Below are 12,077 nucleotides of genomic sequence, written 5' to 3'. Positions count from 1 at the left end.
GTCACTTGCGCCAGATTGCTCCATAAAGGGAAGTCTGCTACATCTTGCGCCAAAATGCCATTTTTGTTAACAATTGCCCCAAACCTGCCCCGAGAAAGGCTTAAAGCAAATATATATATATATATATATATAACGAAAGTGGAGGAGATCCAGGAAAGGCCTTTCTTTACTGCACCGACGTTTCAAGCGGGGACCGCTTTTCTTCAGGGTGAATGTTGTGAAATGTCCTCTTCTTCTTGTTGATGTTCGTGTGGAAGAGGAAGAGTTACTATGAAGGGTATTAAAAATATTCAGAACAGGAGCAAAAAAATTATCGTAAATCTTTGAAATTAGTAATTATAAACAATGTTGATTCAATTCAATAAAACGAAATAAATTGATTTGTAGTATTTGGCACAGTCTTTGTTACAGCTCCTGAGCACCCCCGAGCAACCGGAGCGCACACAAAAGTAGCAATGAGGATGTGTTCGGGATTAACACCGCTTCGAGGGCGGAGATCTAGACAGTACAAGGGTGCCGTGGCGGTTTTTTATGAAGTATTTATGTCATATCTGAATGATGCTTACGCGCCCAAGAATTTAACACAGCGGAAGGATTACCACGGGACGCACGCTCACGAGGATGTTCACGAGAGGCGTGGAACGAGCTCACGATGGAAGGCGCCTTTGGTGCAACAATGTCATCGACACGCTCGGCTAGTACCGTCCGTGCAAAACCAAAATAATTGTGTGGCCTCGGCCCTACACACAGCGTGGCAGCCAAGTGAGCACGCCTGGACTTGCATTAATACCACAAGCAACCGAATTGAATTTGTGAATGAAAAAAGCCTCCTTCAACTCTCTGTCGTGATCAGAGCTAAATCCAGATTCCAGAAGGATGACACGTATTTTTTCAATGCTATGCTCTTTAAGATGCATGTGTTTTGAGAAGGGGAGCGTGGGTAAGGACTTGATATGAGACTTGTGATTGTTGAAGCGCAACCGAAATGAAGTACTGGTTTGTCCTATATAATCCATGTTACATAGTTTACAGCGTAAAAGATAAATAACGTTACGCGTACCGCAGTTGAGGTTACCAGTGATTTTGAAAGAAAAGCCAGAGTTCGCGCTAGTGACAAGATTGGTGGTTTCGACATATTCACAAATTTCACACCTGGGCGTCTGGCAAGGTCTACAACCAGAAACGTCAGAAGTTCTATTTTTCGAGTGCACCAATATGTCCTTAAGGTTTCTACCTCGTCGATATACCACGCGTGGTGATACCGGAAAAAGGGTGCGTAATTTATCGCTTTGCTGCAAAATACTGTGATGTTTCCTGAGAATATTGTTTAAATTTGGAAGGCGGGCTGAATATGTAACCACCAGGTTGGCGTGCTCGTTTTGTGACATTTTGGGTTGGGGTTTATTGATAACTTGCTCTCGGTCGAGAGCACGTGCTTTTTCAATGGCTTTATCGACAATGGCTGGTGGATAATTCTGCTTGGATAGCACGAGTTTCAGATTGCTGGCGTTGCGTTCGAATTCATCTAAACTGGAGCATATTCTCCGGAATCTGTGAGCTTGAGAAAAGGGAATACTTGTTTTGCAATGTTTAGGGTGGGAGCTCTTGAAGTGCAGGTACTGTTGACGGTCCGTCGACTTCCTGAAGAGTTTTGTTGTAAGAGCATTCCCGCTGATCTCGACTGTTACGTCAAGAAAATCAATGCTCGTTTTAGAATAACTGTGCGAAAACGTAATACTGGGGTGGAGACCGTTGAAATCCCGAATGAAGTCTGTGAGTGCCGACTCCCCGTGTGCCCATACCATAAATATATCATCGATGTATCGCTTATAAACCAGAGGTTGCAGAGAGCGACTAGACAAGAAGCGTGACTCTAAATCGGCCATAAAAAGATTTGCATAGTAAGGGGCCATCTTTGTGCCCATTGCAGTTCCCCGAGTCTGTAGAAAGTGTCGTCCTTCGAATTCAAAGTTGTTGTGTTCTAAAACTAACCTGAGAAGTGTTGCGAGGACGTCGTTGTTGACACGAATTGTTGGAGGGTCGTTGTTATACGCCTTGATTACTGCTTCGATGCCATCCTGGTGAGGGATGTTTGTATATAAGGACGCAACATCCATGGTGACCAGGATTGCGTCAGTAGGAATTACAAGTTCTGTTATTTCTCGAAGAAAGTGATTTGTGTCCTTTATGTATGATGGCATCGTAGGGGGAAGGTTCATAATAAGGAAATTGACAAAGCTAGAAATTCTCTCTGTCACCGTGTCTATTCCGGATACAATTGGTCGTCCTGGATTTCCTTGTTTGTGAATTTTAGGTAATGTGTAAAAGCGGCCAGCCTTTGGATAGGCCGGCTTCATTGCTTTATGCATCTCCTCCGAAATGTCTCCATTATCCAGCATTAAGTCCAAAGTGTCCGTTATTAGTTTAGTGAATTTTTTGGTCGGATCTGCTTGAAGTTCTTTGTAAAATTGTTGGTTCATTAGCTGGCGAAATCCTTCATCTAGATAGTCTTGCTTATTCATAAAAACTATGGCTCCTCCTTTGTCAGCAGGTTTAATAATAATATCATCTCTTGAGCTGAGTTCACGCATAGCGATGCGTTCAGCAGGAGTGAGATTGTGACGTAGACATTTTCGTTGTTGATAGTTTCTGATCACATCACGCTGTACCGATTCGATGTACAAATCAAGGTACTTGTCGCGTTGCTCTTTTGGAGTCCATGACTTATTCGAAGTATTAGGAATGCGCTCTCTGGTGTCTTGCGGATGATCGTGGAAATACTCTCCGAGTCTCAGGTTTCTTGCGAAGTTATCGAGGTCCTTATATATTTGGAATTCATGGTATTCTCCTGACGTGGGGCAGAAGCTGAGGCCTCTGGAACACAATGAGAGTTCTGTGGCGGATAGAATAACACTGGACAAGTTTATAATATTCAGCGATTGGATGATCATTCCTCCGGTAGATGAGCACTCAGTAGGTGCAACGTGTGTGCATCGTTGTGGTTGGTTCGAGGTAGTGAGTTGTGAACGGAGTTGAATGTTAGTATGGTCATCTGAGATATGGATCATGTCCGTACGGCGAGTGACAGTGTTAGAAGGAGCAGCCGATAATCCTTCCACATTGTCGCGTGCCAACTTTTTATTTTTTGTTACGTTAATTTCATTTAGTCTTTTTCGCTCGTATTCTTCAAGCGCGTTTTTCTCGGTGTGAGATAATAATTTGCTGGACTTGTCACTATACTCTGTGACGGCAAGGTCACCGGCGCGTCGTTCACTATGTTTGACAATAACATTAACTAAATCCAGAGATGCTCTTTTTAAGACGTTATTCCACTCATTCATTTCTCCTTCGTTAAGGGTATTCATGGAAGGAGTCAAATGTAAGCTTAGTCCCCTAGGCGCGGTGCCACAATTAAGATACCTACGGAGTGTTTGAGCATGAAGGTGAAATCGTATTCTCTTATCTATAATTTTGCGTGCCTCCATAAAACATCTTGAATGATGTTGCTCGGGGGTGATAGTACCTGTTGTCCCAGTGAGTCAGAACGAACTCCGCAGATTGTAGGGGTGACGGGGCGTCGGGTCAGTTGTCGGAGCAGAGGGGATTCCCGACTTAGGCTGGGATGAAGATGGAGGCAGGCTGGGAAATTCTTCCGAAGATAGGGCAACGCATGGACCCGAAGGAGCCCGCGGAGTGGAAGGAAGAGGGCTCTGCGCTGGAGCACTCATGGGCTTAGACTCGATTACCCTGGCCGGTGTCCGGGGACCAGGCTCCGGGATACTTGGAGCCGGATCGTCGGGGTTCCTTCGCGCGGCCGAGGCACTGGTAGATGAAGATTCGGGTAATATGCATTGTGCCCGCAGAGCGTCAGGGCTTCTTCGAAGAGTTGTAGCCCTCACGGCCGCAGACACAAGACCAGCGGGCTGTGCCTGAAGAGCTCCAGGGCTTGTTTGCGTTGCTGGGGGAGAACCAGATGGATTGAAGTGACTTCTCGAGCTAGGCGAAGCAGCATTTGGAAACCTGTCAAGCCAGTGAGAGGTCCGGTTGGTTCTGCCATATCCAAGCACAGCCTTGAAGTGCTCCGACAGCAGTGCGACGCCTTCAAAACTAGTGTGAACCCCATCGGCCGCAAGAAACCGCCATGGCGGAAGTTGGTGAAAACCGTGGTCTATGAAGTACACTCTCGCGAGATCTCCATAGCATAGTCTCTTCATCTCCTGGTTGAAGTTACGAGCTTCGTAGTTAAAGCGGCGAACGAAGCTTCTATTCATGTTGCCCTGCGGCGATTGGTGTGGCGAGGAAGCACGAGGCTCACGTGAATGCTTCGCAGTTCAGGGCGACTTCGTTGTAGTTGCCGTATCATCCAAACGTAGTCCCTGCACACACGAGCCGCACCATTCCGGACAATGTCATTACTTCCGACATGAAGTATCAGTCTGGTTATTCCTTGCGGCAACTTGACTATTAGGCTGGGAACGTCCGCGATGCGAGCACCACGACAGGAAATGAACCCCGGCGAGTCGCCGGCAAGGGGGGTCGAAATGATGAAACAAGTATTTCGTCTGAGAGTCTCCAATGATCGCAGCGGAGAAGGCGTAGGGAGGAAGATTTACCGAAGGCCGATCCATGGATCTTATTCCGGCAGCCGTCGTGGTCATGCACGGTAAGAAGGTTCAACGGGCCGGTTGGACGTAAAGCGAAAGTGGAGGAGATCCAGGAAAGGCCTTTCTTTACTGCACCGACGTTTCAAGCGGGGACCGCGTTTTCTTCAGGGTGAATGGTTGTGAAATGTCCTCTTCTTCTTGTTGATGTTCGTGTGGAAGAGGAAGAGTTACTATGAAGGGTATTCAAAATATTCAGAACAGGAGCAAAAAAATTATCGTAAATCTTTGAAATTAGTAATTATAAACAATGTTAATCCAATTCAATAAAACGAAATAAATTGATTTGTAGTATTTGGCACAGTCTTTGTTACAGCTCCTGAGCACAATCACCCCCGAGCAACCGGAGCGCACACAAACGTAGCAATGAGGATGTGTTCGGGATTAGCACCGCTTCGGGAGCGGAGATCTAGACCACGCAAGGGTGCCGTGGCGGTTTTTTATGAAGTATTTATGTCATATTTGAATGATGCTTATGTATGATGCCATCATACATAAAGGACACAAATCACTTTCTTCGAGAAATAACAGAACTTGTAATTCCTACTGACGCAATCCTGGTCACCATGGATGTTGCGTCCTTATATACAAACATCCCTCACCAGGATGGCATCGAAGCAGTAATCAAGGCGTATAACAACGACCCTCCAACAATTCGTGTCAACAACGACGTCCTCGCAACACTTCTCAGGTTAGTTTTAGAACACAACAACTTTGAATTCGAAGGACGACACTTTCTACAGACTCGGGGAACTGCAATGGGCACAAAGATGGCCCCTAACTATGCAAATCTTTTTATGGCCGATTTAGAGTCACGCTTCTTGTCTAGTCGCTCTCTGCAACCTCTGGTTTATAAGCGATACATCGATGATATATTTATGGTATGGGCACACGGGGAGTCAGCACTCACAGACTTCATTCGGGATTTCAACGGTCTCCACCCCAGTATTACGTTTTCGCACAGTTATTCTAAAACGAGCATTGATTTTCTTGACGTAACAGTCGAGATCAGCGGGAATGCTCTTACAACAAAACTCTTCAGGAAGTCGACGGACCGTCAACAGTACCTGCACTTCAAGAGCTCCCACCCTAAACATTGCAAAACAAGTATTCCCTTTTCTCAAGCTCACAGATTCCGGAGAATATGCTCCAGTTTAGATGAATTCGAACGCAACGCCAGCAATCTGAAACTCGTGCTATCCAAGCAGAATTATCCACCAGCCATTGTCGATAAAGCCATTGAAAAAGCACGTGCTCTCGACCGAGAGCAAGTTATCAATCAACCCCAACCCAAAATGTCACAAAACGAGCACGCCAACCTGGTGGTTACATATTCAGCCCGCCTTCCAAATTTAAACAATATTCTCAGGAAACATCACAGTATTTTGCAGCAAAGCGATAAATTACGCACCCTTTTTCCGGTATCACCACGCGTGGTATATCGACGAGGTAGAAACCTTAAGGACATATTGGTGCACTCGAAAAATAGAACTTCTGACGTTTCTGGTTGTAGACCTTGCCAGACGCCCAGGTGTGAAATTTGTGAATATGTCGAAACCACCAATCTTGTCACTAGCGCGAACTCTGGCTTTTCTTTCAAAATCACTGGTAACCTCAACTGCGGTACGCGTAACGTTATTTATCTTTTACGCTGTAAACTATGTAACATGGATTATATAGGACAAACCAGTACTTCATTTCGGTTGCGCTTCAACAATCACAAGTCTCATATCAAGTCCTTACCCACGCTCCCCTTCTCAAAACACATGCATCTTAAAGAGCATAGCATTGAAAAAATACGTGTCATCCTTCTGGAATCTGGATTTAGCTCTGATCACGACAGAGAGTTGAAGGAGGCTTTTTTCATTCACAAATTCAATTCGGTTGCTTGTGGTATTAATGCAAGTCCAGGCGTGCTCACTTCGCTGCCACGCTGTGTGTAGGGCCGAGGCCACACAATTATTTTGGTTTTGCACGGACTGTACTAGCCGAGCGTGTCGATGACATTGTTGCACCAAAGGCGCCTGCCATCGTGAGCTCGTTCCACGCCTCTCGTGAACATCCTCGTGACCGTGCGTCCCGTGGTAATCCTTCCGCTGCGTTAAATTCTTGGGCACGTAAGCATCATTCAAATATAACATAAATACTTCATAAAAAAACCGCCACGGCACCCTTGCGTGGTCTAGATCTCCGCTCCCGAAGCGGTGCTAATCCCGAACACATCCTCATTGCCACTTTTGTGTGCGCTCCGGTTGCTCGGGGGTGATTGTGCTCAGGAGCTGTAACAAAGACTGTGCCAAATACTACAAATCAATTTATTTCGTTTTATTGAATTGAATCAACATGGTTTATAATTACTAATTTCAAAGATTTACGATAATTTTTTTGCTCCTGTTCTGAATATTTTGAATACCCTTCATAGTAACTCTTCCTCTTCCACACGAACATCAACAAGAAGAAGAGGACATTTCACAACCATTCAGCCTGAAGAAAAGCGGTCCCCGCTTGAAACGTCGGTGCAGTAAAGAAAGGCCTTTCCTGGATCTCCTCCACTTTCGTTTTACGTCCAACCGGCCCGTTGAACCTTCTTACCGTGTATATATATATATATATATATATATATATATATATATATATATATATATATATGTATTACCGCATCTTTACGGTGGTGAATGATGTTGATTGGGGCGAAGCTCGGGTGGTGCTGATGATACTGATTTTGGTCATAGGTGGTGCTGATGGTGCCGTTTTCATAGAGTGCCTTCATACACACGCGCGCTTTTGCTTGAGTGGTGACATCTCAGCCATTTTTCCGCCCAATCGTTTTTTTATGCATTTTGAAGTGCGCGCAATCCGGTGTCACTCAGCTCGAGCGCGTAGCTTTGGCTTATGCATAGACGCCATCTTACCGCCCAAGTCACGCACCGAGTGCGCGAGAGCGTCACGCGTTGGCACATTCCGGACAACAATGGATGTCTTCACCCTGAGACAGACAGACATCTAGGCACCCTACGTTTTCATTCATGTCTGTAGGAGAATGTGTGGTTTTCTTCTTTTTCTTTTTTTTTTTTAAGAAGACAGATGGGATGGCAACTCAGAACCCCCAACTCCTTTTTCTTCTTTTTCTTGACACTGATTTTGGTCATAGGTGCTGATGGTGCCGTTTTCATTCATGTAAGTAGGAGAATGTGTGGTTTTCTTCTTTTTCTAAGAAGACAGATGGGATGGCGTGAGTGAGTGAGTGAAAAGACGTTTATTGACACTGGTGGATAGAGGAGTCAACTTATTGACAAGTTTAAGGATGGTTGGTTAGGCGGGACATTGGCGATTTACATAACTCCGGTACAGCTGTGGTCCCGCCGTGGGGGAACGACCCCCTTATATGTGCATGTCCAGCCCGGTCTCGCTCAGGTAACTGAGCAGGCCGGACAGGACCGCGACGCGCTTGTCCCTTTCTCCCTCAGGTCGACACCAGGCTTCGAAGGAGGTGGGGCGGAGTTGTTGGTCTAACGCGTCCAGGGCTTTCGTTCTCTCCTCGTGGAAGTTTGGGCACTCCCATACGAGGTGATGCTCGTCGCACTCTACGTCGCGATTTGTGCAGTAGATGCAGCCCTTTGAGCAGGCTTCCTCTTCTCGCCGCAGCTTTCTTGATAACAAGCTGTAGTCGTGGTCTATTGCAATCGAAGCGCCGTCAACTCTCTTCTTCCTCTCGCGGGCCGCCCGCTCCCATCGCTGGGTGCGGGCCGGCGTGATGGCGGCGTGGGCCCTGAGTCTTCGCAGCTTGACCGTCTGATGCCGTCGAAAGAAACCCAAAGGAATGCTCGCTTCAGGGAGCTCGCCTTTGGCATTTAGCTTCATCTTTACTTCTTTTTTCATCGCCAGTTTAATGTTGAGGACGGTGCCCTCGGGGTCGTATAAGTTGAAAGCGGACGATGGCGGTAGCACAGAGGGGGCCGCAACCGGGTCCTGGCGTCGAAGGTCGATACGATTAAGCTCTTCGATCGCCGCCCGGTGTGCCTTCTCGTTACCGTCTATGCCCGCGTGACCAGGAATCCACTCTACGCTTATGGAGAGTGGGTTCGGGTCGCGTCGCTCCAGTTCATGCGCTAGCCGGAAAATCTCTCCGACTGCGGCGTGTGCCTTGACCTGCGTTCTAAGTGCCCTCACGGTTGCCTGGGAGTCCGTGAAAACGCGCAATTTGTGAAATACATCGCTTGATGACACTGCCGTGTCCTTGATGGCTTCGAGTGCGGCATTTACTTCGGCTTCCTGCGCGGATCCACAGTGTTGCAGTTCCTTGCATTTCGTCACGTGTTTATAATGCCATGCCGCTGTGGTCGCCACTCCATCCTTGAACGCGGCATCGACGTATACTCGAAGTTCGTCGTCGCCGTCGCCTCCCTTCTCTTCGTGCCGCCGGGCAAACTTGCGTCTTCTACCGGCGTTAGTCGTTGAATTCATCCTTCTCGGGATTGGACAGGCCGGGGTGACCATCGTCTTCTGCCATGGTGGGATGGGGTCCGGTATTAGTGATTGAGCGGTCTGCGCGCGCAGAGAGCTCCACGGAGGCATGAGTTCTAATAGGGCCCTGCCCTGTCGGGTGTGCGCCAGTTTGGCACTGTAGGTTCGCTCCTGATTCCTCTCGATCTCTTCAAGGGAGAGCATCGGGACTGCCTCGTGCAGTAGGTCCAGGCGTGTGCACTTCGGCAAGCCCGAGATGCAGCGTCGTGCGTCGTTAATCAATGTTTCCAGTTTGGCCCGCTGAGCGGTGTTGAATTTGTAGAAACGGAGGCCGTACGAGATCTTGGATATAAGGGCGGCTTGGACCACGGTCTTCGCTAATCTTTCTCCCAGGCCCCCGGCCCGTGTCGCTAAGCGTCGGACGATCGAAAGTCCTTTCTTCCACGTGCTTCGCATACGTTCGATCCAGGCGCTTGGGTTGCCGCCCGAGTGGACGTTCACCCCTAGAATGGAGTGCTCGGCCACTTTGTCGATCTTCTGACCGTCAAAGCGCAGGTCCGCGTCGATCTTTTCCCAGCCTTTGCCAAAGGCTAAGTATCTTGTCTTTTCAGGTGACGGGTGTAGACCGACCTCCTTCAGGAAGTCGCTTACCACGTCAAGGGCCCTTTGGATTGTTGTCTCGGGAGGGGGCGCGTTGTCACTTCCCATAGTCCACGCCGTGATGTCGTCCGCGTAGACTGTGAATGCCAAGTCCGGAATGACGGCGAGCCGCCATAGGAGCGGCGCCATCGCCAGGTTGAAGAGCACCGGTGAAAGCACTGCTCCTTGTGGCACGCCTATTTCATTCGTCTTCTGTTCGCTACTACAGTGCTTGCCGGTCTTGACCAGGTACTTTCGTCCGCTCAGGAAGGCCTTGATGAAGTTCAGGGGTCTGCCCCGCACGCCCAGTTTTCGGGCCGTGTCAATAACCGTCGCGTGAGGTAGGGTGTCGAAAGCTTTTTTAATGTCCACTGCTACCAGGAGTTGTGGGTGGCAATGCGTTGGCCGGTTCACTAAGTATTCACGAATGAGGACTAAGCTGTCCTGCGTGCCAAGGTTCTTGCGGAACCCCGTCTGGGCGGGATGCAACACTTCTCTTTTATGCTCAATTATCCAATCGATGCGCGCGAGCACCATACGCTCCATCAGTTTGCTGAGAACAGATGTAAGCGAAATTGGGCGCACGTTGCTCGCGCAGTCCGGCTTCTTCCCTGGTTTGGGTATGGGGCACACCCAGGACAGTTTCCACTTTTCCGGTATGTTTCCCTCGTGCCACGCGTTGTTGATCGATTTCAGCAAGTTATGTTTGACCACCTCCGGGAGGTTTTTGAGCATGGAGTTGGTAATCCCGTCAGGGCCCGCCGCACTCCGCTCGTTGCCCCTGTCGATGGCTGCCTCCATTTCCCACATAGTAAAATCTGCTTCGTACTCTTCGGCTTTCGATTCTTCGGGTTCATAAATTTTGGGGTCCGGGCTCGTGGCTGGCTGCGGGAAGAAGACATCTCCGATCTCGTCCAGTATCTGTGTGATTTCCTTGCCTTGCGCGAGGGCCATGTTTGGTGCTGTGTTGCCGCCTTTGCTCTTGCCCAGCATCGCGTTACAGACAGCCCACATGCGTCTGAGTGACGTACGTTCGTTGAACTCTTCGCAAGATTTGATCCAGTCGTCCCTGCACAGCCTGCTGGCGTGTCGCTGCGCCTCCTTCGCGTACCTGTTGGCCTTGCGAATATCCCGTCGTTTGCGGGTCCTACGGTAGCGTCTCAGGTGGTTGGTTCTTTTGCGCCATAGGGATAGTAATCTGGTATCCGGAATGGGCGCTTCTTTTTCGATTAGGGTTTCGACTGTTGCGGCCTTGGCCGCGTCCCTAATCAGTTTTGTCAGGTCATCTAATTCGGTGCCCGTGGATCCTTCTAGAATGGTGCGAAAGTCGTCCCACACTGTAGTCTTTGCCGTCCTATGCTTCTTGTGTCGCTTTGCCCTGCCGACGATACACGTCTCAATAGGGTGGTGGTCGCTGCCCCACGCGTCCTCGAAAACTCTCCATTCGATGTTCCTTGCAGTATGAGGGTCGGCCCAAGTTAGATCAGGCGTGGTGTCTTGTTGGTTGATACTGGGCGCGGTCCGCGTCTTGGTGCCCGGTTCATTGATCAGGACGAGTCCCATATCGGTGGCCCTGCGCAACAGCTCGGCACCTCGTGCTGACGATTTCGCGTAGCCCCATTCTTCGTGTTCGGCATTAAAGTCTCCTCCGACGAGAATCGCGTGCTTTCTCTTCTTACCGTACTCTCGTACCAGCTTCTCCACCCAGCCGTGGTCGATCTCCGCTCTCGTTTTCCTTGCCGTCGAAGTCCTAGGCCGGTAGTACACTGACACCACCAGGATCGGGCCGTCGCACTCGCTCTCCACCAGGACGGCCACTACCTCTTGCGAGTCAGAGCACCATTCCCGCGTGTCCACTTGCTGTTGGGGTAGGTCTTTGCGAACCAAAATAGCGACTTGCGGTTGCACTCTGGTCTTGCCTTTAACGGTCAGCGTCACACTCGGTTGGTCGTACTTGATGTAGCCCGTCAGTTTGATATCGGCCTCGTGGGTTTCCTGAAGCATAATAGCGTCTACAGGAATCTTTCGTTCGTGTAATCGTAGCTTGAGTTCGGACTTTTTGCCGCGCAGCCCCCGGCAGTTCCATTGAAGGGCGGTAAACGTCTTCTCGTTCTTGTAACGTCTTTGGTGTTGGCTCATAATTGGTTTATTGGGCCGGGGCCGCCGTCCCTATCCCATGCTGGGTAAACATAATCTGTAGTTGTTGCTGCATCTGCTGCATCATGACTTGTTGCTGTTGCTGAAGTTGCTGCTGGAGCTGTTGTTGCCACTGTTGTATTCTGTTCTCTACGAGTTGTAGGAGATCACCGCCGC

General features: G+C 49.0%; 1 protein-coding gene across 2 annotated transcripts in view; it reads left to right on the top strand.

Moving 5' to 3' along the window:
* LOC115318788 overlaps positions 1-12,077 on the top strand; it is a 162,226-nt gene that overhangs the window by 83,831 nt on the left and 66,318 nt on the right. The window lies entirely within an intron of this gene.

The sequence above is a fragment of the Ixodes scapularis genome, unplaced genomic scaffold (genome assembly GCF_016920785.2).
Source record: "Ixodes scapularis isolate PalLabHiFi unplaced genomic scaffold, ASM1692078v2 PGA_scaffold4__175_contigs__length_147842914, whole genome shotgun sequence".
Taxonomy (NCBI): domain Eukaryota; kingdom Metazoa; phylum Arthropoda; class Arachnida; order Ixodida; family Ixodidae; genus Ixodes; species Ixodes scapularis.
This window is presented reverse-complemented; position numbering and strand designations above follow the sequence as displayed.